The sequence below is a fragment of the Manihot esculenta genome, chromosome 12, assembly GCF_001659605.2.
Source record: "Manihot esculenta cultivar AM560-2 chromosome 12, M.esculenta_v8, whole genome shotgun sequence".
Lineage (NCBI taxonomy): Eukaryota > Viridiplantae > Streptophyta > Magnoliopsida > Malpighiales > Euphorbiaceae > Manihot > Manihot esculenta.
The window spans coordinates 12,214,167-12,227,286 of record NC_035172.2 but is presented as its reverse complement, the minus strand read 5'-3'; the positions used below and the strand labels follow the sequence as shown (position 1 = coordinate 12,227,286).

Sequence of the window (13,120 nt, the reverse complement as noted above, 5' to 3'; positions counted from 1 at the left end):
GAGTTGTGGCTGGAACTGCTGGCTGTGCCACACTACCAGAAGCTGTCTGCTGGGGCTGGCCCATAAAAGGTGCTCTAGGACAATCCCGAGCCATGTGTCCCTCCTGTCCACATCTGAAACATGTGTTAGTCCCAGCTCGACACACTCCCCTGTGCGGTCTTCCACATCTCTGACATTCTGTACCATCTGAGCCTGAGCTCGAGCCACCGCCGAATCCCAAACCGGATTTCAACTTGTTCCAAAACTTATTCTTCTTCGACTTCCTGGTGGTGTTATCCCACCTCTTCTTGCCTGAACTCTGAGAAGAGAACCCTGGTCCTCCCCTGCCTGGGGTCTTAACCCCTGAAGACTGGGTCACTGACTGCTTCACTGACCCCTCAACTATAGCACTTGCCTCCATTCTTCGAGCCATATCCACCACAGTGTGGAAACTTTCTCTCTCAGCTGACTGAACCAACGAGGAGTACCTGGAATGCAGCTTCATAACATATTTCTTGGCTTTCTTCGTATCTGAATCTAGAGCTTGCCCTGAAAAAGGCAATAGCTCCAAGAATTTATCCGTGAACTCCTCTACACTCATGTGCTCTGATTGCCTCAGTTGCTCAAACTCAATCATTTTCAGTTCTCTAGAACTGTCCGGAAAAGCCCATCCAGCGAACTCATTCGCAAATTCTTCCCACGTCATACCGTCTAGTCTCGGGTCCACATAACACTTGAACCATTCCCGTGCCTTCTTGCACTTTAAAGTGAACCCTGCCATCTGAATGGCCCTACTGTCACTTGCCCCTAGCTCATCAGTTATCGTCTTCACCACTCTCAGATACTCAAAGGGGTCATCCCCTGACTTGTATTTGGGAGCATCTAACTTGAGGTAGTCTGTCATCTTTACCTTGCTCCCATCAACTGAGCTAGGTCTAGGAGGTTGAGTAACTGGGGCTGCTGGTTCTGTAGGTGGCGGAGGTGGAGGTGCAGCATTCCCGAGGTGGGGTTTGCCGGGTTTGGATAGAAGGGTGAGGGTGGATAAGCTGGGTACTGTGTGTAGGGTGGATAGAAAGGTGGATAAGGCATGTAGGTAGGATAGGGGTGAAAGCTGGAGTAATCCGATGTACCTCCCATCGGATACCCTGAACCCTGTGGGAAGGGTGGATAATGGGGTGGAAAACCATACCCCGAGGCCTGAACGCCTCCCTGTGACTCCCCTGTCCCTTCTTCCTGCATGCTCACATCCAGGTTCCCATCCCTCCTCTGATCCTCTTCCATAACCTCCCTCACATCTGAAGAACTTCCTCCTCTATCAGTCCCCCTTCTGCTAGCATCAAAAGACCTTCTAGGGTCCCTTGACACTCTTTCTCTGTTGGCTCTACAAGACATTGCCCTAGGCAATGTAGGAGGACGGGCGCTCGTGCCCTCATCCTCAGGTGGCACTCCAGTCAACCGTGCAGATCGACGAGTTCCTCTCATCCTGTTTTCTGAAAACAGTACACAACATACAAACATTAGCATCATATGGTTCATGTGAGCACACATGAACCCTCATCACATACATCACATAGTATATCATATCATTAATGCACATGCATAAAGTCATGGCATTTCACATCATCATGCAAGACAGGACTCAACATCCTATCCTAGTGGACATGACCTTCCTATTGTGCTTGACCTTCTATAACATCTATGAGCCCGACACTCTAGGTCCGACCATATGAACCTAGGGCTCTGATACCATTCTGTAACGACCCGAAAATCGGACCGCTACCGGCGCTAGGATCCGGGTCGACTTAAGGCCGCCGGGACCCGTAGCAAGCCTGACATGTAACCTGTAAACCTGTTCAATCCCATACATGATCAACAATCATACATAAAAATTAAAACTTTTCCTCATACATACTGTCATCAACTAACTCAACCTGTGCATACCCTGAACATATACATAACATAGTCCCTCTGTGGGATCTCATCAAGCCTTAAAGGCAAACAGCCTGTGTTGAGTTAGTTTACATAAACATCATAACATAAGATCATGTATAGACAAAAGGGATTAACAATACATTATGGTCAAGCACAACTCTATCCTCAATAACCTCATTACATAACATTCTGAATATTTTTACATTTCATCAATTGTCATGTCCACATACTAACTATTACATACATAAGACATACTTCAAAACTCTGGCTAACCTTCTGATCTACCCTGTACCTGCACATCTGGGGTTAGGGGAGAGGGGTGAGCTACAAAGCCCAGTGAGCAGAATAGTATAAAACATTATATTAAAATTTTATGCTTTCATGGAATGCAACACATCAGAACAAATCACATCTCGGATGGTATTGTCACCTATAGTCCTCTACATAGGTCCAACTGTGCCGGGACGTAGAATGGGTCAACCGGTCTTTCCCTTATCATAACATATCATATGGACCAACTGTGCCAGGGACGTAGAATGGGTACAACCTGGACTTTCTCTTACATCGTGCCAGGGACGTAGAATGGGTACAACCTGGACTTCCATACCATAACATGCCATAACATCAATCATATCATAGGAGGACTAAAGGATCATCCAATAACCAATCCACATCAACATTAACATCATAAATGCAATGCAACATATTCGTGAATACTAATGCAAGCAACCTATTATATCTCATGGCATTCATGATGCATGGATCATGCTCAAAATTCATATTTCATTTATTTAAAACTTAAGGTTTATTCCACTCACCTCTGGCTAGCTCTGACAAACTCTGTAGCAGCTGGCTCACTGCTGGGGTCCTCGGTTCCTCGGGTCCGAACCTACACAGGTGGACTCCAATGAGGGACCAAACATACATGAACATAACTCTAATATACTCCCCAAAAACCCCCTAAAACATCATGAAACAATCACATAACAACATGCAAGAAATGGCTGGACAGGGCACTTTCGGCGGCAGGTTCGGCGGCCGAAAGTCCCTCCAGAGCCGAAAGTCAGGCAGGTTCGGCGGCACCTTCGGCGGCCGAAACTCCCAGACAGAGACGAAACTCATGCATGTTCGGCGGCACCTTCGGCGGCCGAAAGTCCCAGACAGAGACGAAAGTCTCCCTTCGGGGGCAACTTCGGCAGCCGAAAGGCCTGCCTCACCAGCCATGTTCGGCGGCCGAAAGTGCCTTCGGCTGCCGAACCTGGTTTCTGCCGAAGGGCAGAAACTTGGCTCCCAAATGCATTTTCGCCTCCAAACTCACCAATCATGCATATACCTCAGTTAAAACATGCATACAAGTTCCTAGGGGCCTCAAAACATCAAATACCCCAACTACAACACTTCGAACACACAAAAACAACATACATTGTCCAAGACATCAAGGTTAACTCATAACTCCACATATAACCTAACATGCATTTCTACCCATCGATCTAGCATAAAACTTATTAAAAACACATAAGGAGCTTAAGATCGGCTCTTACCTCTTGAAGATCGAGAGGGAGACGACCTAAACTTGGAGATCCAAGAAGATGAGCTCCTGAGTTCCCAAAGCTCCAAAACTTGTTTCAAAAGTTCAAAACCTTTAATGCAAGCTTAAAACTCAAGAAAAATGGTGGGGATTTGGAGGAAGAACACTAGGGTTGCAAAGGGAAAGTCGGAAACTTGCTGTGGCCGAAAATGGGAGAAAGCTCGCCCATTTCGGCTAAGTGCCCCATATATAGTGGCTGGCCAGGCCACGTTCGGGGGCCGAATGTGCCTCCGCATCCATGCAAATGTTCGGCGGCCGAACTTGACTTTCGGCGGCCGAACCTGAACTTCCCTAACTCATGCTTTCGAGGGCCTAACGTGCCTCCAAAACGCATGCATGTTCGGCGGCCGAACTTGACTTTCGGCGGCCGAACCTGGGTTTTCCTCCAATGCTATTTTCATGCAAAAACTCATTTAGTTTCATACTTTAAAACATTAAAATACATGAAAACATTTTATAAAACATGCCTCTACCCTTCTAGAGGTCTCCGACATCCGAGATTCCACCGGACGGTAGGAATTCCGATACCGGAGTCTAGCCGGGTATTACATTACCCTTCTAGAGGTTTTCGACATCCGAGATTCCACCGAAAAAATAGGAATTCCGATGCCGGGGTCTAGCCGGGTATTACAGGGTGTTAGTCCCATTTTACGATAAGTTTCTAAGACATTTGATGCCTAGACCATAAGACGGGTATGAGCCAAGTCACGCAACCAAAAGCATTAGTCCCATCTCAAAAAGAGAGCCACAAGCATGTGTCGCTGCTCTTACAATCACTCCTCGAAATCTAAAAATTCTTACGAAAAAGGAAGACCCATTCTAGGTGGGCGAGACTTTTTGATGATCAACGAAGGCAGGACGGGCTGCTAAGTGAGGAAATGAAGTTTGCAAGTAGCTCGTAAGGGCTAAAAAAAACCCAGAAGCTTGTCAGTGCTAGAAAATACCTGGAAGCTCGATAAGGTTGGAAAAGGACAAGGAGCTCGCAAGTGCTAGAAAATGTCCGGAAGCTTGTCAAGATTGGAGAATGCCCAGAAGCTTGTCAAGGCTGAAAAATGCCCGGAAACACATCAGGGTTGGAGAATGCCCGAAAGCACATCAGGGCTAGACAATACCTAGAAGCACGTCAGGGCTGGAGAATGCTCGGAAGCTTGATAGGGCTGGAGAATGCCTAGAAGCTCGTTAAGGTCAGAGAATGACAAGAAGGTCGATAGGACTGAAAAATTCTCGGAAGCTCGAAGTGAAATCCGCAAGGAGGAAAATGACCAAAAGCTCATCAGGGCTTGTTGAGGCAAGAAAATGCTTGGAAGTACGTCAGGACTGAAAAATGTCCGGAAGATCGATAAGGTTGGAAAAGGCCAAGGAGCTCGTAAGGGCTAGAAGATGTCCAAATACTCCTCAGAGCTAATTGGTACTAGAGAGAGCCCAGAATCTCCGTAAAGCATTACTATATCACTCAGATTAATTTTTATCAGATAAGATTTTGGACCTGACTGGTCGGCAGGGCAAGTAATAAGAAAGGAAGGATATCGTACGCTCAGACAGGATAAACAAACCACATACCCTAGATCATGAAGACAATTATCATTTTCGAATCTAAAGAATCGAAGAGCAATAGGGAACCTTCGATATTTCATAACAATCGCCCAAAGTGGGCAATGAGTTGTCACAATAAGACAGGGTCACATGTCAATGATTTGATAAGTCAATATGCGGTTCCACCCGTAGAAAGGAAGGCCCGAACGACCATGGTGTTTGGAACCGAGAGAAAAGAAGACCCAGGCACTTCAGATCGGCCTTAGTACAGGTCGGTCTCAGGTCAGACAGACTTACCCTCTCAACTTCAGGGCGAGTCTCTATAAGGAAGTTATCGTCAACAGCTACAATCCATCAGATCCCTTTTACGTCTGCGATCATGAAATTCTCAACCAATTAGCCGATAAAAATCCCTTACCAACGAGCCAGCCATATCATCGTCGGATTATCAAGAAATATTATATTTATCTCCATCTTCTTATAGTATAAAAGGAGAATGATCAAGAAGCAAAGGTACACTATTCTATTACACAACTACTCTTAAACTCTAAATATTATACTCGCTCTTTTCTTCCTCATACTGTCTTGAGTTTTGGAATGGCTGCCATAGGTGCCAATTACCTCACATTCTCTATCTTGCAGGTGTATTAATCATAGCACAATTTCGTTGAATCAATCACAGCACAACTTTATTAAAGCAATCACAACATAGCTCCATTCCAATCCCGTCATTGTTTTATTTTCAACATTAGATAATAAATTTATATATGCATAAAAACTAATTATATTTTTAATTACTAGATATATATTGTATAACAAATTAATAATATTTTATTAAATAAATTACTTTTAATCCTAAATTATGTTAAAATTAACAAATTTGTTCAACTATATTTTAAACGTGATGATTTCATCATTCCATCAAACTTCTATTAGTTTATCATTATTTAACGAGACCGAAATACCATTTGTAACGTTTGTTCAATAAATCTTAATTGTCATTCATTCCCTCTATTTTTTTCAGTACCAGATAGAAAACAATCAAAATATCCAAGCAATTTCTTTCAAATCTTACGCTCCATTTGTTTCGGAACATTAAATTATATTTGAAAAATATTTTTCATAAAAATATTTTTAATAAAATAATTTATTTTTATTATTTAATTTTAATTTATAAGATAAACATATTAACAAATATATATGGTGTAATAAATAATTTTTTTAAAAAAAAATAAGTCATTTTTCTTAAAATAATTTATTTTTTTATAAAAAAATATTTTTATTTCATTAATTTTTCCAAATGTGCCAAACACAAAAATATTAAGATATTTACCCAAAAAATATTATGCATGAAATAAAAGGGAGCCTTAATTCGAATCTTTATTCTCTTTATCAGTTGAAACAATTCATCAAAAGCAAATATATCTCTCAATTTTAAAAAACACATCCTGGTCTCCAACCTTTGAGTTGAGCTGACTTCATTGCAGGAATGAAAATCCAAATAATACATGAAAAAAAAAGGCAGATCCTAAAAAAAAAAAGACAAAGATACAAGATAAATATTATTTATTATTTTTTTAAAAATTATTTATTATTTATTTTATCTTAAAGAAAATAATTATTATTTATTAGTAGAATTACTATTTAATCCTTCGATTATTAAAAAATTCATTAGATAGTCCCTATAATTCTCAAGACTAATTAAAATAGCCTTCATTATCAATAAATAACACAATTTAGTTCTTTTTTATTTATTATAGGACCAACTAATAAATTTTATAAAATCTTAGGGACCTAATAGTAATTCTCCCTTATTTATTTCTATTATAATCCAAATTTCTTCCATTTTATTCTGTTAAAAACACAAATCCCACTTTAATTCTCCCTTATTTATTTGCCATTATAATCCAAATTTCTTCCATTTTGTTCAGTTCAAAACACAAATCCCACTTTAATTGAAATTATAAAAAAAATATAAAAAAAAAGTGTTTTAAGTCCTTTTTATTTTGCTAGCTTAATCTCATCTTGGGAGTATCAGTATCCCTACCTAGTGAAGTTTTTAATAATCGCTGCATGAAATTATTTTTAATAAAATTTAACCATTAAAATAACGGATTCCCAACCCAAAATTCAATTTATTATTATTACTGATACACAAAACATAAACAGGTTATGATAAAATAGTCACTAATTAACACTTTTTTTCATCTTGTAATTTTAATTTTATTTCAAATATATATATATTCATTTAATTTACACAATATTCCATTGAAAAATTAACAGCATAATTTTTTTTAGTAATATATTCATTTGCATATTTAAGTTTGATAGTTTACATACTAAAATGTGTATCTTGCCAAAAATATTAAAAAATTACTGAATTTTTTAAATTTATTTATTTATTGAAGTCTATTGCTCAGACAATCCCTTTTTATGTTATGTCTACTTTTCTTTTACCAAATGATATTTGCACTAAAATTGAGAGGTTGATGAATCAGGTGGTGTAAAGATACAGATGGTAAAGGTGAAAAGACTGTTGATACTTCTACTCATTGTCCAGTTTGTAAAATGCATGGTGAGTCTATATCTCATCTTTTCTTTACATGTCCTTTGGCCTTTGGTTGAGTTGATTCAATTTGTTAATACCTTCTATTCGGAATGGTCTCTTGCACAACGTTCATCTACAATTCTTTCCGCTCAATCTTGTGGAAGTACTGAGAGTCCAACTCTCACATGGTCTCCCCCTTCTGCTGATAAGACTAAATGTAATTTTGATGCAGCCATACCTGCACATGGATAGGGTTATGGGTTTGGATAGGGTTTAAAGGGTGAGTGTGGTCATTTTCTTCATGCCACGATGATGTTTCGTACATGAACGAACTGTTTTTCCACTTGTGGCAGAAGCATTGGTGGCACGAAAAGCTCTTAACTGGTTGAAATTTCATTATGTGCAGCATGTTGTTATGGAGACAGATGCTTTAATGCTTGTTCATGCCATATCTTCACCTATGCTGAGTTGCTTATATTTTGATTTTTTAGTGCAGGATATTAAAATGTTATTAACAAAGCTTGTGGAAGCCTCTATAGTTCATGTTAAGAAATCTGTAAATTAGTATGCTCATATTTTAGCATGAGCTGTTGTTTCTATGTTAGATTCAGGTGAAAACAAATGTGAAAGATGGAAACAAATGCCAATGTACTCTTAAATCAACCCAAAGTACCCATAACACAAATAATAACCTCTACACAAAATAATAACCTAAAGTGTCAGCTGTAACCTAAGCACTCCCATTGACATGCTTGTTGGAGGTGACTGCTTTCTTCCTTCTGAGGACAATGATCCAAGTGATAACCTCTAATAGAGCTGCAAGGGCACCTAAGAATATGATAATTCCAGTGTAAATCTTTTTCCATTTCTTCTCAGGATCTAAAATGTCAAAACCCTCGTAGATGTTTATGATGCTCAGAATGATGGTTGCATATCCAATGGAATGGTGGTAGATGTTCCAATACAGTCTGTACTTGTGATCTGGCTTTGGCCTCAACAGCAAAGCAAACACCTGCACAGCATTCAATTCCTCTGTTAGAAGATATGTCTATGTTTCAGTTGGAGTAATTTTCATTATATCTAGCAAATAAAAGAAAGAATTTAACAAGACAAAACGAACGACTTTTTAGGCAAAATATTATTACCTGAAGGGTTGCAAAGCAGAAGAGGGTTGTGCCAATGTTTCTGTGTTTGGTGTACTTGATTCCAGGAGAATCACTGCCCAATTTAAGACCAGTTCCCCATCCAGCAACCCCAATGATATATGCAGATGATTGGCAAGCTGCATGTAGATAAAACCAAGCTGGGTTTGCTACCTTGAACAAATTCAAGTATCTGGCCATCATTATTCCCATTGGCATCAGCACTCCCCAGCTCACTGCGTTTAGTGCTCCATGAACCTGAAAGTTTTTCAATAGAAAACCACCTTTACAATCCATGGTTTAGATGTTTATCTGTTAGTTATAATGAAATTGATAATTGACTTTGATCACTTACATTCTTCTTAGTGCTTGTTTCGACAGATCCTGCAACTGTTGCTCCAGTCTCAAAATTTATAGTCCCTACTGATGCGCTGTTTTCTGAATCCATGGCATGAGAATTAAAACTAGTTCCCCTCATGGTACCTTCCTGCCACACTTGGTTGGTCGATATCAAGCTACTCGTAAGGTACAGAGTAGCAAAGAGTATCATATCGCCATTTGAATACTCTGCTTTAAGATTGGAGACATGAAAACTCAAGTTCCCCGGTTGCATCGATGGGGAGAAGCTGGTTATTGGCGTGGTATAAGCAGTCGGGACACCACTGGAGTTATGAAAAGCCAGAATAGCCTGTGATCCCACTGTAATACCCGGCTAGACTCCGGTATCGGAATTCCTACCGTCCGGTGGAATCTCGGATGTTGAAAACTTCTAGAAGGATAAAATTATGTTTTTATAAAATGTTTTGATGTATTTTATGTTTTTAAGTAAAAAGGAAATTGAGTTTTGAATGAAAATAGCCTTGGAGGAAGACCCAGGTTCGGCCGCCGAATCCGCCGAACATGCATGCACTTCGGGAGTGCTTTAGGCCCCCGAAGGCATAAGTGAGGAAAGTCCAGGTTCGGCCGCCGAACCTTATGTTCGGCCGCCGAACATGGCATGCATGCGGAGGCACGTTCGGCCCCCGAATGTGGCCTGGCCAGCCACCTATAAAGGGGTCCCTTAGCCGAAATGGGCGAGTTTTCTCCCCATTTTCGGCCAAGGTGAGCTCTCCTCCGTCCCTCGCTCATTTTGAGTTTCTTCCTTCAAATCTTTCTTGATTTTCATGAGTTTTCACTTTGTTTGAAGATTTTTGAGCATTTAAGCAAGTTTTGAGGCTTGGAAGACTCAGGAGCTCTTTTCCTTAGTTCTCCAAGTTTAGGTCGTCTCTCTCTCTCGATCTTCAAGAGGTAAGAGCCGATCTTGAACTCATTTTATGTTTTAAGTTGATTCATGAGTTAGAAATGCATGTTTAGGATAGTTGAGCTTGGTTAGGTTTTATGTGAACTTGTGGACAATGTATGATATTTGTGTATGTTTGATGTGTTGTAGTTGGGGTTTAGGTTAGTTTGAAGCCCCTAGGAGCTGATGTATGTTTTTATGCATGTTTTGGTTGAGTAGAATGCATGGTAGAAGGTTTGGGAGGTTGTTGTGTATGTTGGAGCCGAGTTTCTGCCATTTGGGAGAAACCAGGTTCGGCAGCCGAAGGAGCTTTCGGCCGCCGAACATGCTTGTGAAGGCAAGCTTTTCGGCTGCCAAAGCCTGCCCCCGAAAATGGACGATCGTCTCTGGAGGGCACTTTCGGCCGCCGAAGGTGCCGCCGAACCTGCATGACTTTCTGCTCTGGAGGGACTTTCGGCCGCCGAACCTGCCGCCGAAAGTGCCCTGTTCAGCCTTCCTTTGTATGATTTATGTGATTGTTTTATGACATTTTAGGGGGTTTTTGGGGAGTATTTTAGAGTCACGTTTATGTATGTTAGGTCCCTCATTTGCGTCCACCTGTATAGGTTCGGACTTGAGGAACCGGGGACCCCAGCAGTGAGTTCAGCTGCTTCTGTGTCTGTTAGAGCTTCAGCCAGAGGGAATACCTTATTATGTTTCAAAATAAATAAATGAATTCTGAGCATGATACATGCATCATGAATGCCATGTGATATTCTAGGTTGTTTGCATTAGAATTCACAAAAATGTTGCATTGCATAATATGTTGATGATGTGGATGAATGTTGAATGATCCTTTAGCCGCACTACGTTATGATATGATACAGTACGGAAGACCAGTGAGGCCCATTCTACGCCCCTGGCATATTGGAATGTTATGTTATGAATGTAATGTAAGAGAAAGACCAACGAGGCCCAGTCTACGCCCCTGGCACTATTGGATTCAGTAGTGGGCTATTGGTGACAAATTCATCATTGATGTGGATTTTTTGTGATGTGTTGCATTCCATGAAAGCATGAAATTTAAATTGAATGTTTTATGATTCTGCTCACTGGGCTTTATAGCTCACCCCTCTCCCTTAACCCCCAGGTTTGCAGGTACAGGGTAGACCAGGAGGTTAGCAGGAGTAGAGTTATGTTATTGTAATAGCTTGTAGTAGACATGAAGGATATTGTAATGTAATGAATAGTGTTAATTAGTTATGTAATGTAATGATGTTATTGAGGATAGAATGTGCTTGACCATAGTATGATGTAATCCCTTTTTAATACATGATCTTAAATGTTTTATGATGATTATGTTTAACCAAACTTAATGTATGATTATGTCACCCCATTGGAGCATTGATGAGGACTCCAAGGTGGGGTTAATGTTAATGTCTATGTTTAGTGCATGCACAGGTGGAGTTTGGTTTATGAATGAAAAAGAAAAGTTCAAAATTTTTATGTATATGGTTGATCATGTGTGGGATTAAACGGGTTCACAGGATGTATATTAGGCTTGCTACGGGTCCCGGCGGCCTTAAGCCGATCTGGATCCTAGCGCCGGTAGCGGTCCGATTTTCGGGCTATTACACCCACCATCTGTTGGCCACTAGGATTGAGAGCCCATGCAACCCAAGTGTTGGTGGATGCTCCAGCTTTGCGAAAAGCAATATCAGCAGTGAGGTTTGATGGATAGTAATTCCAATAGAGGAAAGAACTCAACACAGGAAGATCGCTGCAAGCAGTGAATACTTGATTGCTAGAGAAAGTATGGCCCAGGCAAGTTTGAGCCAAAGATGGTGGAACACATAAGGAGAGAAGCAGAACACGAGAAGAAAACAGTTCTCCAAGATTTATCCATGGCTGTAGAGATGGAAAAAGAAGATATCAATTGCAGAGATATCTCGATGGATTGAGTCGTGGGTATGTGCTAAAATTAATCCTTGATGTTTGGTATGAGAGTGCGGATTCAGAAACTTGAGATGTATTGTATAAATAGAGTCGTCTCCTAGTAGCAGTTGAAAAGGGAAAACACGCTTCTAGGAAATCAGGTTTATGTGACCAATTCCGCCTGGAACATGGGGAAATTATATCAGTTTAAGCGTGTATCAGTATTCGAAAAGGAAAAGGAAATCGCAGATAAAGCTGTGTGGTTTCCCATGGAAGCAGCCAAGCAGGCAAGAAATTCTATTTGGGATTGGCCAATGGGCCAATTGGCAAGTGTGACTACAAATTTTTATTAATTACAAACGGTAAAAATTATTTTTTTACCGTTGGAAAATTGGTATATAGTTTTTATGAAAAAAATTATTAGTTTAAAGAATAGTTTTGAAAAATATATTATAATATTTTTAATATTTTATAGAGTTTACTATTTAATTTTTTTGTTAAAAATAATTGTAATAGTTAAAAGAGATCACAATGACTAATTAATAAATTTTTAAATTTTTTAATATATTTTTAAATAATAATTTTTCTTATAACATTAAATAATAATTTTTTAAAAAGTGTAATTCATTTCAGATATAGTTCTCGAAGGAGAACCAACTCAAAACAGCAAAAATAATTCTAAAATATAAAATTTAATAATGGTGAAGCTCACACCACTCATGAGAACAAAAGAATTATTTGTTTAATTTAGGGTGTAATAGGAAAATTTTAAAAGTTCAAGGTTTTTTTTTATTTCGTCTAGAATTAAAATTTATAATTTTAAAATATTTGATTTTATTATTATTATATATTTTAATTTTATAAATTATTTAGATATACCACTTTATATTAATTCAATTTCAAATTAACTCACCTCTTAAATTTTCTTTTTAAATTTACTTTAATTTATTATTCTAATTAAAAAATATGATTAATAAATAATAGTAAAAAAATAAAAGCCATTTAAAAAAAAAATATTTAAATAATAATTTTTTTTTTAAAATGGAGGACTGAAATCAAAAAAATAGAACTTGAGATCTTTCAGATTTATTCAGATTACCTAATTAAATTTATGAGTGCTTAAATAATAGAGTTTAATTATTAATTAAATTAATAGTATATCAATAATTTTACTTAAATAATTAAAATTTTTCTCTATTTTATTA

At 38.9% G+C, this 13,120-nt stretch overlaps 1 pseudogene; it reads right to left on the bottom strand.

The window, feature by feature from the left end:
• Positions 1-8,204: 8,204 nt before the first annotated feature.
• Positions 8,205-12,357, bottom strand: LOC110627744 (annotated as a pseudogene).
• Between the last annotated feature and the right edge of the window lie 763 nt (positions 12,358-13,120).